Raw genomic sequence first — 12,987 nt, 5'->3', positions numbered from 1 at the left:
TACCAGGAAATACTCTCACTGCCGAGTCTGTGCCGAGCCTTGGAAGCACAGAGGGCAACATAACAGGGAGGAAAAATAAATAAACAATTAAATCCACAGATTACGAGCCCAATGGTAACTCTCCCAGCGGAGAAGCAGTGCAGACGCCTGCACCCGCCACTAGCAAGCAGGGGCTGGACAGGGAGGCGCGGCGCGGGCTGCATCGCTTAGAGTAAGGATCTGGCCTGAAAACCCCGAGTGCTATCTGAGTGAAATAATTTGGGCTAGCAAACCAGACTGTGGAATAACTACCACGCGAAAAGCCAGCCCTAACCTAAGACACCGCCAGGCCCGCGCACAGAACAAAGGACTGAACAGAGATAGCCGGCTGCAGATCATCCCCCTCCGGTGACAGGCAGCCAGAGCTGGAAGGGGGCAATCACAGCCCCAGAGAGACATTATCTACAAAACTGTAAGCAGGCTTCTTTGCTAACTAAGACTTCTTGGGGTTCTGGACGGTCAACATCCGCCTGAGAATGTGCGCCGGTTGTACACCCAGAAATCCGAGCTGCCGGGAGGCAATAAGTCGCAGCGACCACCTCATCATCTGAGCTGCTCGGACCTGGGAAGGGCACAAAATGCAGGCCCAACTGAGTCTGCGCCTCTGAGGACTACCCGAGTGCCTGAACCTGAGTGGCTTAGACCTGGGAGGTGCATGCAGCCCAGGGCTGGCCTCAGATGGTTCCCGGTGGAGCAACCTAGAGCCTGAGCAGTGTGGGCAGGGAAGGCACATGCGCCGTAAGCAGGGGCAGGCCCAGTGTGGCTGAGGCACTGCGAGCATATGCCAGTGTTATTTGTTTGCAGTGTCCCTCGCTCCCCACAGCACAGCTGAACAAGTGAGCCTAAAAAAAAAAAAAAAAAAAAAAGTCCACCACCGCCCCTTTTGTGTCAGGGCGGAAATCAGACACTGAAGAGTCCAGCAAACAGAAGAAGCTAAAACAGAGGGAACCACCTTGGAAGCAACAGATGTAATAGATTAAAACCCTGTTGTTAGTACCGACTTCATAGGAAGGGGCCTATAGATCTTGAGAAATATAAGCCAGACCAAGGAACTAGCCGAAAATGAACTGACCCCACAATACCCACAACACCACCAGAGAAAGTCCTAGATATATTTTTACTATTTTTACAATAATTCTTTCTTCCTTTTTTTAATTTTTTAAAAAATTTTAAGTCCTCTATTACTCTTTTAATTTGCACTTTTATAACCTACTATTACTTTGCAAAAAAAAAAAAAAAGACCCTATTTTTTTAAAAGCTAACTTCATATATATATTTTTTTATAATTTTTGTGACTTTGTTTATTTTTTTCTTTCTTTCTTTTTTCTTTAACATTTTATTTTGAAACTCCAAACTCTACTCTAGATTTTTAATTTTTTGCCTTTTGGTATTATCAATTTTGTACCTATTTTTTTAAAAATAATTTTTGTGACTTTTTTTCTTTTATTTTTCTTCTTCTTTTCTTTAACATTGTATTTCTGAAATTCCAAACTCTACTCTAGATTTTTAATTTTTGCTTTTCAGTATTTGTTATCAATTTTGTTATCAATTTTGTGCCTATATATTTTTTTTTTATAATTTTTGTGACTTTTTTTCCCCTTTTCTCTCTTTCTTTTTCTTCTTCTTTTCTTTAACATTGTATTTTTGAAATTCCAAACTGTACTCTAGATTTTTAATTTTTGCTTTTTGGTATTTGTTTTCAATTTTGTACCTTTAAGAACCCAATCTTCAGTACCCATTTTTACTTGGGAGCGTGATTACTGGCTTGACTGCTCTCTCCCCCTTTGGACACTCCTTTTTCTCCACCAGGTCGCCTGTGTCTCCTCCCTAACCCCTCTCTGCTCTACCCAACTCAGTGAATTTGTGTGTGTTCCAGACAGTGGAGAACACTTAGGCAACTGATTACTGGCTGGATCTGTCTCTCTCCTTTTCATTCCCCCCTTTTATCCTCCTGGCATCCTCTGTCTCCTTCCTCCCTCTTCTCTTCTCCATATAACTCCGTGAACATCTCTGAGCGGTCCAGTTGTGGAGTGCACATAAGGAAGTGATTACTGGTTAGCCTGCTTTCTCCTCTATTGATTCCACCTTATCTCATTCAGGTCACCTCTAACTCCCTCCTCCCTCTTCTCTTCTCCATGTAACTCTGTGAACCTCTCTGGGTGTCCCTCACTGTGGAGAAACTTTTCATCTTTAACCTAGATGTTTTATCAATGGTGCTGTATAGAAAGAGAAGTTTTGAGACTACTGTAAAAATAAGACTGAAAACCGGAAGCAGGAGGCTTAAGTCCAAACCCTGACTCCAGGGAACTCCTGACTCCAGGGAACATTAATTGACAGGAGCTCACCAAATGCCTCCATACCTACACTGAAACCAAGCACCACACAAGGGCCAACAAGTTCCATAGCAAGACATACCATGCAAATTCTCCAGCAACACAGGAACACAGCCCTGAGCTCCAATATACAGGCTGCCCAAAGTTACTACAAAATCATAGACATCTCATAACTCATTACTGGACACTTCATTGCACTTGGGAGAGAAGAAATCCAGCTCCACTGACCAGAACACCGACACAAGCTTCCCTAACCAAGAAACCTTGACAAGCCACCCGTACAAACCCACACACGGCGAGGAAACTCCACAATAAAGAGAACTCTACAAATTGCAAGAATACAGAAAAGACACACCAAACTCAGCAATATAAACAAGATGAAGACACAGAGGAATATCCAGCAGGTAAAGGAACAGGATAAATGCCCACCAAACCAAACAAAAGAAGAAGAGATAGGGAATCTACCTGATAAAGAATTCCAAATAATGATAGTGAAAATGATCCAAAATCTTGAAATCAAAATGCAATCACAGATAAATAGCCTGGAGAAAAGGATTGAGAAGATGCAAGAAAGGTTTAACAAGGACTTAGAAGAAATAAAAAAGAGTCAATATATATAATGAATAATGCAATAAATGAGATCAAAAACACTTTGGAGGCACCAATAGTAGAATAACAGAGGAAAAAGATAGGATTAGTGAATTAGAAGATAGAATGGTAGAAATAAATGAATCAGAGAGGAAAAAATAAAAACGAATTAAAAGAAATGAGGACAATCTCAGAGACCTCCAGGACAATATTAAACGCTACAACATTCGAATCATAGGAGTCCCAGAAGAAGAAGACAAAAAGAAAGACCATGAGACAATACTTGAGGAGATAATAGTTGAAATCTTCCCTAAAATGGGGAAGGAAATAATCACCCAAGTCCAAGAAACCCAGAGAGTCCAAAACAGGATAAACCCAAGGAGAAACACCCCAAGACACATATTAATCAAATTAACAAAGATCAAACACAAAGAACAAATATTAAAAGTAGCAAGGGAAAAACAACAAATATCACACAAGGGAATTCCCATAAGGATAACAACTGATCTTTCAATAGAAACTCTTCAAGCCAGGAGGGAATGGCAAGACATACTTAAAGTGATGAAAGAAAATAACCTACAGCCCAGATTACTGTACCCAGCAAGGATCTCATTCAAATATGAAGGAGAAATCAAAAGCTTTACAGACACGCAAAAGCTAAGAGAATTCATCACCACCAAACCAGCTCTCCAACAAATACTAAAGGATATTCTCTAGACAGGAAACACAAAAACAGTGTATAAATTTGAACCCAAAACAATAAAGTAAATGGCAACGGGATCATACTTATCAAAAATTATCTTAAATGTAAATGGGTTGAATGCCCCAACCAAAAGACAAAGACTGGCTGAGTGGATACAAAAACAAGACCCCTATATATGTTGTCTACAAGAGACCCACCTCAAAACAGGGGACACATACAGGCTGAAAGTGAAGGGCTGGAAAAATATTTTCCATGCAAATAGAGACCAAAAGAAAGCAGGAGTAGCAATACTCATATCAGATAAAATAGACTTTAAAACAAAGTCTGTGAAAAGAGACAAAGAAGGTCACTACATAATGATCAAAGGATCAATCCAAGAAGAAGATATAACAATTATAAATATATATGCACCCAACATAGGAGCCCACAATATGTAAGACAAATGCTAACAAGTATGAAAGGGGAAATTAACAATAACACAATAATAGTGGGAGACTTTAATACCCCACTCACCCCTATGGATAGATCAACTAAACAGAAAATTAACAAGGAAACACAAACTTTGAATGATACAATAGACCAGTTAGAACTAATTAATATCTATAGGGCTGCTAAGTCGCTTCAGTTGTGTCCAACTCTGTGCAGCTCCATAGACAGCAGCCCACCAGGCTCCGCTGTCCGTGGGATTCTCCAGGCAAGAATAGTGGAGTGGGTTGCCATTTCCTTCTCCAATGCATGAAAGTGAAAATTGAAAGTGAAGTCGCTCAGTCGTCTCCGACTCCTAGCGACCCAATGGACTGCAGCCTACCAGGCTCCTCGGTTCATGGGATTTTCCAGGCAAGAGTACTGGAATGGGCTGCAATTGCCTTCTCCGTCTATAGGGCATTTCACCCCAGAACAATGAGTTTCACCTTTTTCTCAGGCGCACATGGAACCTTCTCCAGGATAGATCACATCCTGGGCCATAAAGCTAGCCTTGGTAAATTCAGAAAAACTGAAATCATTCCAAGCATCTTTTCTGACCACAATGCAGTAAGATTAGATCTCAATTACAGGGGAAAAACTATTAAAAATTCCAACATATGGAGGCTGAACAACACGCTGCTGAATAACCAACAAAACACAGAAGAAATCAAAAAAGAAATCAAAATTTGCATAGAAACAAATGAAAATGAAAACACAACAACCCAAAACCTGTGGGACACTGTAAAAGCAGTCCTAAGGGGAAAATTCATAGCAATACAGGCATACCTCAAGAAACAAGAAAAAAGTCAAATAAATAACCTAACCCTACACCTAAAGCAACTAGAAAAGTAAGAAATGAAGAACCCCAGGGTTAGTAGAAGGAAAGAAATCTTAAAAATTAGGGCAGAAATAAATGCAAAAGAAACAAAAGAGATCATAGCAAAAATCAACAAAGCCAAAAGCTGGTTCTTTGAAAGGATAAATAAAATTGACAAACCATTAGCCTGACTCATCAAGAAACAAAGGGAGAAAAATCAAATCAATAAAATTAGAAATGAAAATGGAGAGATCACAACAGACAACACAGAAAAACAAAGGATCATAAGAGACTACTATCAGCAATTATATGCCAATAAAATGGACAATGTGGAAGAAATGGACAAATTCTTAGAAAAGTACAACTTCCCAAAATTGGACCAGGAAGAAATAGAAAATCTTAACAGACCCATCACAAGCACAGAAATTGAAACTGTAATCAAAAATCTTCCAGCAAACAAAAGCCCAGGTCCAGATGGCTTCACAGCTGAATTCTACCAAAAATTTAAAGAAGAGCTAACACCTATCCTACTCAAACTCTTCCAGAAAATTGCAGAGGAAGGTAAACTTCCAAACTCATTCTATGAGGCCAGTATCACCCTAATACCAAAACCTGACAAAGATGCCACAAAAAAAGAAGACTACAGGCCAATATCACTGATGAACATAGATGCAAAAATCCTTAACAAAATTCTAGCAATCAGAATCCAACAACACATTGAAAAGATCATACACCATGACCAAGTGGGCTTTATCCCAGGGATGCAAGGATTCTTCAATATCCGCAAATCAATCAATGTAATACAACACATTAACAAATTGAAAAATAAAAACCACATGATTATCTCAATAGATGCATAGAAAGCCTTTGACAAAATTCAACATCCATTTATGATAAAAACTCTCCAGAAAGCAGGAATAGAAGGAATATACCTCAACATAATAAAAGCTATATATGACAAACCCACAGCAAACATTATCCTCAATGGTGAAAAATTGAAAGCATTTCCCCTAAAGTAGGGAACAAGACAAGGGTGCCCACTTTCACCATTACTATTCAACATAGTTTTGGAAGTTTTGGCCACAGCAATCAGAGCAGAAAAAGAAATAAAAGGAATCCAAATTGGAAAAGAAGAAGCAAAACTCTCACTGTTTGCAGATGACATGATCCTCTACATAGAAAAGCCTAAAGACTCCACCAGAAAATTACTAGAACTATTCAATGAATATAGCAAAGTTGCAGGATATAAAATCAACACACAGAAATCCCTTGCATTCCTATACACTAATAATGAAAAAACAGAGAAATTAAGGAAACAATTCCATTCACCATTGCAACGAAAAGAATAAAATACTTAGGAATATATCTACCTAAAGAAACTAAAGACCTATATATAGAAAACTATAAAACACTAGTGAAAGAAATCAAAGAGGACACTAATAGATGGAGAAATATACCATGTTCAAGGATTAGAAGAATCAATACAGTGAAAATGAGTACACTACCCAAAGCAATTTATAGATTCAATGCAATCCCTATCAAGCTACCAACGGTATTCTTCACAGAGCTAGAACCAATAATTTCACAATTTGTATGGAAATACAAAAAACCTCGAATAGCCAAAGCAATCTTGAGAAAGAAGTATGGAACTGGAGGAATCAACCTGCCTGACTTCAGGCTCTACTACAAAGCCACAGTCATCAAGACACTGTAGTACTGGCACAAAGACAGAAATATAGATCAATGGAACAAAATAGAAAGCCCAGAGATAAATCCACGCACGTATGGACACCTTATCTTTGACAAAGGAGGCAAGAATATACAATGGATTAAAGACAATCTCTTTAACAAGTGATGCTGGGAAAACTGGTCAACCACTTGTAAAAGAATGAAACAAGAACACTTTCTAACATCATACACAAAAATAAACTCAAAATGGATTAAAGATCTAAACATAAGACCAGAAACTATAAAATTCCTAGAGGAGAACATAGGCAAAACACTCTCTGACATACATCACAGCAGGATCCTCTATGACCCTCTATGACCCAGAATATTGGAAATAAAAGCAAAAATAAACAAATGGGACCTAATTAAACTTAAAAGCTTCTGCACAACAAAGGAAACTATTAGCAAGGTGAAAAGGCAGCCTTCAGAATGGGAGAAAATAATTGCAAATGAAGCAACTGACAAACAACTAATCTCAAAAATACACAAGCAACTCCTACAGCTCAATTCCAGAAAAATAAATGACCCAATCAAAAAATGGGCCAAAGAACTAAATAGACATTTCTCCAAAGAAGACATATAGATGGCTAACAAACACATGAAAAGATGCTTAACATCACTCATTATCAGAGAAATGCAAATCAAAACCACTATGAGGTACCATTTCATGCCAGTCAGAATGGCTGCGATCCTAAAGTCTACAAGCAATAAATGCTGGAGAGGGTGTGGAGAAAAGGGAACCCTCTTACACTGTTGGTGGGAATGCAAACTAGTACAGCCACTATGGAGAACAGTGTGGAGATTCCTTAAAAAACTGGAAATAGAACTGCCTTACGATCCAGCAATCCCACTGCTGGGCATACACACTGAGGAAACCAGAATTGAAAGAGACACGTGTACCCCAATGTTCATCGCAGTACTGTTTATAATAGCCAGGACATGGAAGCAACCTAGATGTCCATCAGCAGATGAATGGATAAGAAAGGTGTGGTACATATACACAATGGAGTATTACTCAGCCATTAAAAATAATACATTTGAATCAGTTCTAATGAGGTGGATGAAACTGGAGCCTATTATACAGAGTGAAGTAAGCCAGAAAGAAAAACACCAATACAGTATACTAACGCATATATATGGAATTTAGAAAGATGGTAACAATAACCCTGTATACGAGAGAGCAAAAGAGACACTGATGTATAGAACAGTCTTTTGGACTCTGTGGGAGAGGTAGAGGGTGGGATGATTTGGGAGAATGGCACTGAAACATGTACAATATCATATATGAAAGGAGTCGCCAGTCCAGGTTCGATGCATGATACTGGATGCTTGGAGCTGGCGCACTGGGACGACCCAGAGGGATGGTATGGGGAGGGAGGAGGGAGGAGGGTTCTGGATGGGGAACACATGTACGCCTGTGGTGGATTCATGTTGATACATGGCAAAACCAATACAATATTGTAAAGTTAAAAAAAAAATAAACTGTTAAGTGTCAAAAAAAATAGGAAACACTGAAAGCATTATTTCTCTCTGTTGTGTTTATATATCATAGATTATGATATACAGTTTTATAACATTTAGCTTTTTCTCCAAAATAGACTGTTGAAGCATTCTTAAATTCCATCTTGCTATTTAGACTAATGCTTAGTTTCTATAGTTTTACATGTATTAGTGTGTGTCCTGAGAATAAAATATATAAAATTTCTTAAAAAAATAAAAATAAAAAATTAAGATTATGGCATTCTGTCCTATCACTTCATGGCAAACAGAAGTGGAAGCAGTGACAAATTTTATTTTCTTGGGCTCCAAAATCACTGTGGACAGTGACTGAAGCCACAAAATCAAGAATGCTTGCTCCTTGGAAAACAAGCTATGACAAATCTAGACAACATATTAAAAAGCAGAAGCATCACTTTGTCAACAAAAGCCTGTCTAGTCAGCTATGTTTTGTCCAGTAGTCATGTACAGATATGAAAGTTGGACCATAAAAAAGGCTGAGCACAGAAGAATTGATGCTTCTGAATTGTGGTTCTGGATAAGACTCTTGAGAGTCTACTGTATTGCAAGGAGATTAAATCAGTCAATCCTAAAGGAAATCAACTCTGAATATTCATTCACTGGAAGGAGTAATGTTCTGGCTGAAACTCCAATACTTTAGCCACTTGGTGTGAAAAGTAGACTCTCTAAAAGACTGAAGACAAAGGGAGAAAGGGGTGGCAGAGGATAAGATGGTTAGATAGCATCACTGACCCAATGGAAAAGAATTTGAGCAAACTCTGGGAGATAGTGGAGGACAGAGGTGCCTGGTGTGCTCTAGTCCAGGGGGTCACAAATACCTGGACCTGACTTAGCTACTGAACAACAACAACTGCCCCATCAGTTCAGTTCAGTCGCTCAGTTGTGTCCAACTCTTTGCGACCCCATGAACCACAGCACACCAGGCCTCCCTGTCCATCACCAACTCTCAGAGTTCACTCAAACTCATGTCCATCAAGTCAGTGATCCCATCCAGCCATCGCATCCTCTGTCATCCCCTTCTTCTCCCGCCCCCAATCCCTCCCACCATCAGGGTCTTTTCCAATGAGTCAACTCTTCACATGAGGTGGCCAAAGTATTGGAGTTTCAGCTTCAGCATCAGTCCTTCCAATGAACACCCAGGACTGATCTTCTTTAGGATGGACTGGTTGGATCTACTTGCAGTCCAAGGGACTCTCAAGAGTCTTCTCCAACACCACAGTTCAAAAGCATCAATTCTTCAGCACTCAGCTTTCTTCAAAGTCCAACTCTCACATCCATAAATGACCACTGGAAAAACCATAGCCTTGACTAGATGGACCTTTGTTGGCAAAGTAATGTCTCTGCTTTTTAATATGCTATCTAGGTTGGTCATAAATTTCCTTCCAAGGAGTAAGCATCTTTTAATTTCATGGCTGCAATCACCATCTGCAGTGATTTGGGAGCCCCCAAAAATAAAGTCTGACACTGTTTCCACTGTTTCCCCATATTTCCCATGAAGTGATGGGACCAGATGCCATGATCTTCGTTTTTTGAATGTTGAGCTTTAAGCCAACTTTTCATTCCCTTCTTTCACTTTCATCAAGAGGCTTTTTAGTTCCTCTTCACTTTCTGCCATAAGGGTGGTGTCATCTGCATATCTGAGGTTATTGATATTTTTCCTGGCAATCTTGATTCCAGCTTGTGCTTCTTCCAGCCCAGCGTTTCTCATGATGTACTCTGCTTATAAGTTAAATAAGCAAGGTGACAATATACAGCCTTGACGTACTCCTTTTCCTATTTGGAACCAGTCTGTTGTTCCATGTCCCATACTTTGCCCAAATTCTGACAATAAAAATGTCTCTAGACACTGCCAAATCACCCTTGAGAAGGCAAAACTGCCTCAAATTGAGAACCATAGCCCCAGAAACAAGACTCTATTATTGTACTTTCAATCATGAACAAAATGATGTTCTCTGTTTTTCCATGTGTCAAAAGTCTGTAAGAATATGCCTCAATACACAAGTCATCATCATTATTATTTAAAACAAATTTAGCACTGTTAAAAGAAAAAGTAATACATGGCCATCGCAGATAAAAGCAGAAATACAGGTAAAACTATTGTATGGTACTTATTCAGTCTTCTTACATGTTTCAGAAACAGCCAGAAATATTATTTATATATTAATCTTTCTGGTGAAACCTCAAAATAAGATTATATTGTACTTACTGCTTAGTAACTTGATTGTTTTTAAATTAAAAATATATAAAATTTAGTTATCTACCTAGAGCATAATTTTAAATAGAATAGCATTCCACTGTATGGCTTTACAATTAGTAAGCCACTCATTCATTTTATAAATACAGCAAACTTCTATATGTCAGGCACTGTGCTAGGTGCCAGGGTTAAAACATGAAGAAGATAAACAGACAAGAAATTGCCTCATGAAGTTGGAGAGACCAACAAAGAAAATAGATACAGGAGAGGCTAGGCAATAGCCTAATACCCTCTAGGAAAACAGGCCTTGGCAGCCAAGGCAGTTAGAGTAAGACAAACAAGAATAACAAAGTGAGGACTTGCTAGTGCTGAATACAACCAGGTGTCCTATTGATGTATGTTTTTCTCCATTCATTTATCATTATATTGCTTAATAAATTACTGAAGAATTTAAAATTTTACATAAACTTGGACGTCTCCAATCATTCGTATTGCTAGTTTGGTAACCTTTTTGCTACTCTTCCCCTTCCCAACTCCCCAAGATGCAGGTAAATGCTTGGTGTCTTGCAGCTGTGTTCTTAACAGGTCTAGATATGCAGAGTGACCCTTAGACCCTAATGGAAATATTCAATGGGTGAAAATTATGATTAAAAAGATATCTGAACTCAAATTGATATCACATTTAAGGTTTCCTTGTTTTGTGTGTGTGTGTTTCTTCTAAGTGTAATAACAGCTCTGTGTGTGTGTTAGTCGCTCAGTCGTGTCTGACTCTTTGCGACCCATGAACTGCAGCCTGCCAGGCTCCTCTGTCCATGGGATTTCCCAGGCAAGAATACTGCAGAGGGTTGCCATTTTCTTCTCCAAATAACAGCTCTATCTCCCCTGATTAGTGTCGATATTCCTGCCAGAATGGTAATTCGTTTTTGCCAACTGATCCCTTGACAGAAGTAGCCTTGGAAGGAGTTCAGTGGAACTCTTCTTATTCCCTGTATAATCTGCAGAATCCAGAATTGTAGGAATGGTAAGTAAAACTCTATGACTGGGTTACTAGGAGTGATGGGAGAGAGGTAATCAGGATCATTTTTGTTTCTATTTCTAGGCTCCTGGACCTATGTATTTTGCTAATTGAAGGAACAGAACTATGTAACAGTCCCTGATTTAGGCCATACACTGTTCTTAGAAATGGAATCCTATCTTCACTGGGTATCATTTCTAAGTTGGCACTATAACAGGCAGTTCTGTTACTCTTACAGGCCAGCAGGTCCAAGGTGATACAGTGTGATGGGACTAGTAGATCCCATTGTAATATGTTCATTGCTGTACTTCCTTTACTTTAAAATAGGTTCCTCAGTCTGTGTAATGTCTTGTGGTCAGTGGATCAGTCGGTAAGACTGCAGATAGTGGTGCTGACTGAGGACTATGTGCAAAAAAAGACAAACTCATACCAAGAATACAAGTCAGTTTCCATCAAAATGGAAACTTCAACATTGCACTGTGGCACCTAGTCAATGCAGTATAAGGGGAAAAAAAGGCATTCAAATTAGGATAGGAGAAATAAAACTATTTGAATAAGACATGCTTATCGTTGTAGAAATTCCTAGTGAATCCACAAAAAACCCCTATGAGAACCACGAAGTGAATTTAGAAAGGCCATAGTGTGTGTGTGTGTCTACATACACACACACACTTTCAGCTTATGGCCCTTACATAACAATGGGATCAAACTGTATTTACAAAGCAAATAAACAATAATAAAACCAACAACAGTATCATTTTAATGTGATGGGTTCTTTTTGCTTTATCACGAATGTCAGACAACAATTATCATCCTACATTGTTTTGAGATGAGCATGCCTGTTATCTTGTTCCATGTGATAATTTCCATTCTTCTTCCACTCTTTTCTATTTCAGCTATTTATACAGCTTTCTACAATTTATTTGCATTTTAATTGGTTTGAACACTTCATTTCTTTGTTAACTCCTGATTAGTAAGCACAAAAAAGTGATACAACTTGGTCTCCATGCCATTATACAATCACAATTACAAACACAAACTTTGGCACTGAAATGTAGTGTTAGTACTCAATCATACTCCAGAATATGATATTAATCAATTTAAAAAGATTTTCATAAAAATGTTTAAAAATTACACAAGGACCTTCCATAATAATACAGCCATGGGCCATACAGAGGTTTATTGATCCTACTTTTGAGACATACTGCTAAATACTACTCATTTGGCAATAAACTCTATAAAGTCTGGTAGTATCTCTTATACTATATGCTATACATTAGAGCTAGGAACTTTTCAAGCTTTTATGGTACATTGAGAGGGTGCTCAGTGAGGGTTTACTTCTTATTTCCTAACACATAGAGGATATTCATCTGGTATTTATGGGTTAAAACATACCCAAATTCCTCTTCAGTGGACAGAATGCCTTTGATCTACACAAAATTCTAAGCTTCAAATTTTGTTTTCCCTGATTGTAAAAATAAGGACATTTCATAGGTGCCATCTAGTTTAAGGCATTGTTCAAATTAATATCTCCTGAATACTAAGCATTAATGCTTTATGCATTTCTGAGAATATAAGCTTTACCTC

This window comes from Bos mutus, chromosome 28 (assembly GCF_027580195.1).
Source record: "Bos mutus isolate GX-2022 chromosome 28, NWIPB_WYAK_1.1, whole genome shotgun sequence".
NCBI lineage: Eukaryota > Metazoa > Chordata > Mammalia > Artiodactyla > Bovidae > Bos > Bos mutus.
This window is presented reverse-complemented; position numbering follows the sequence as displayed.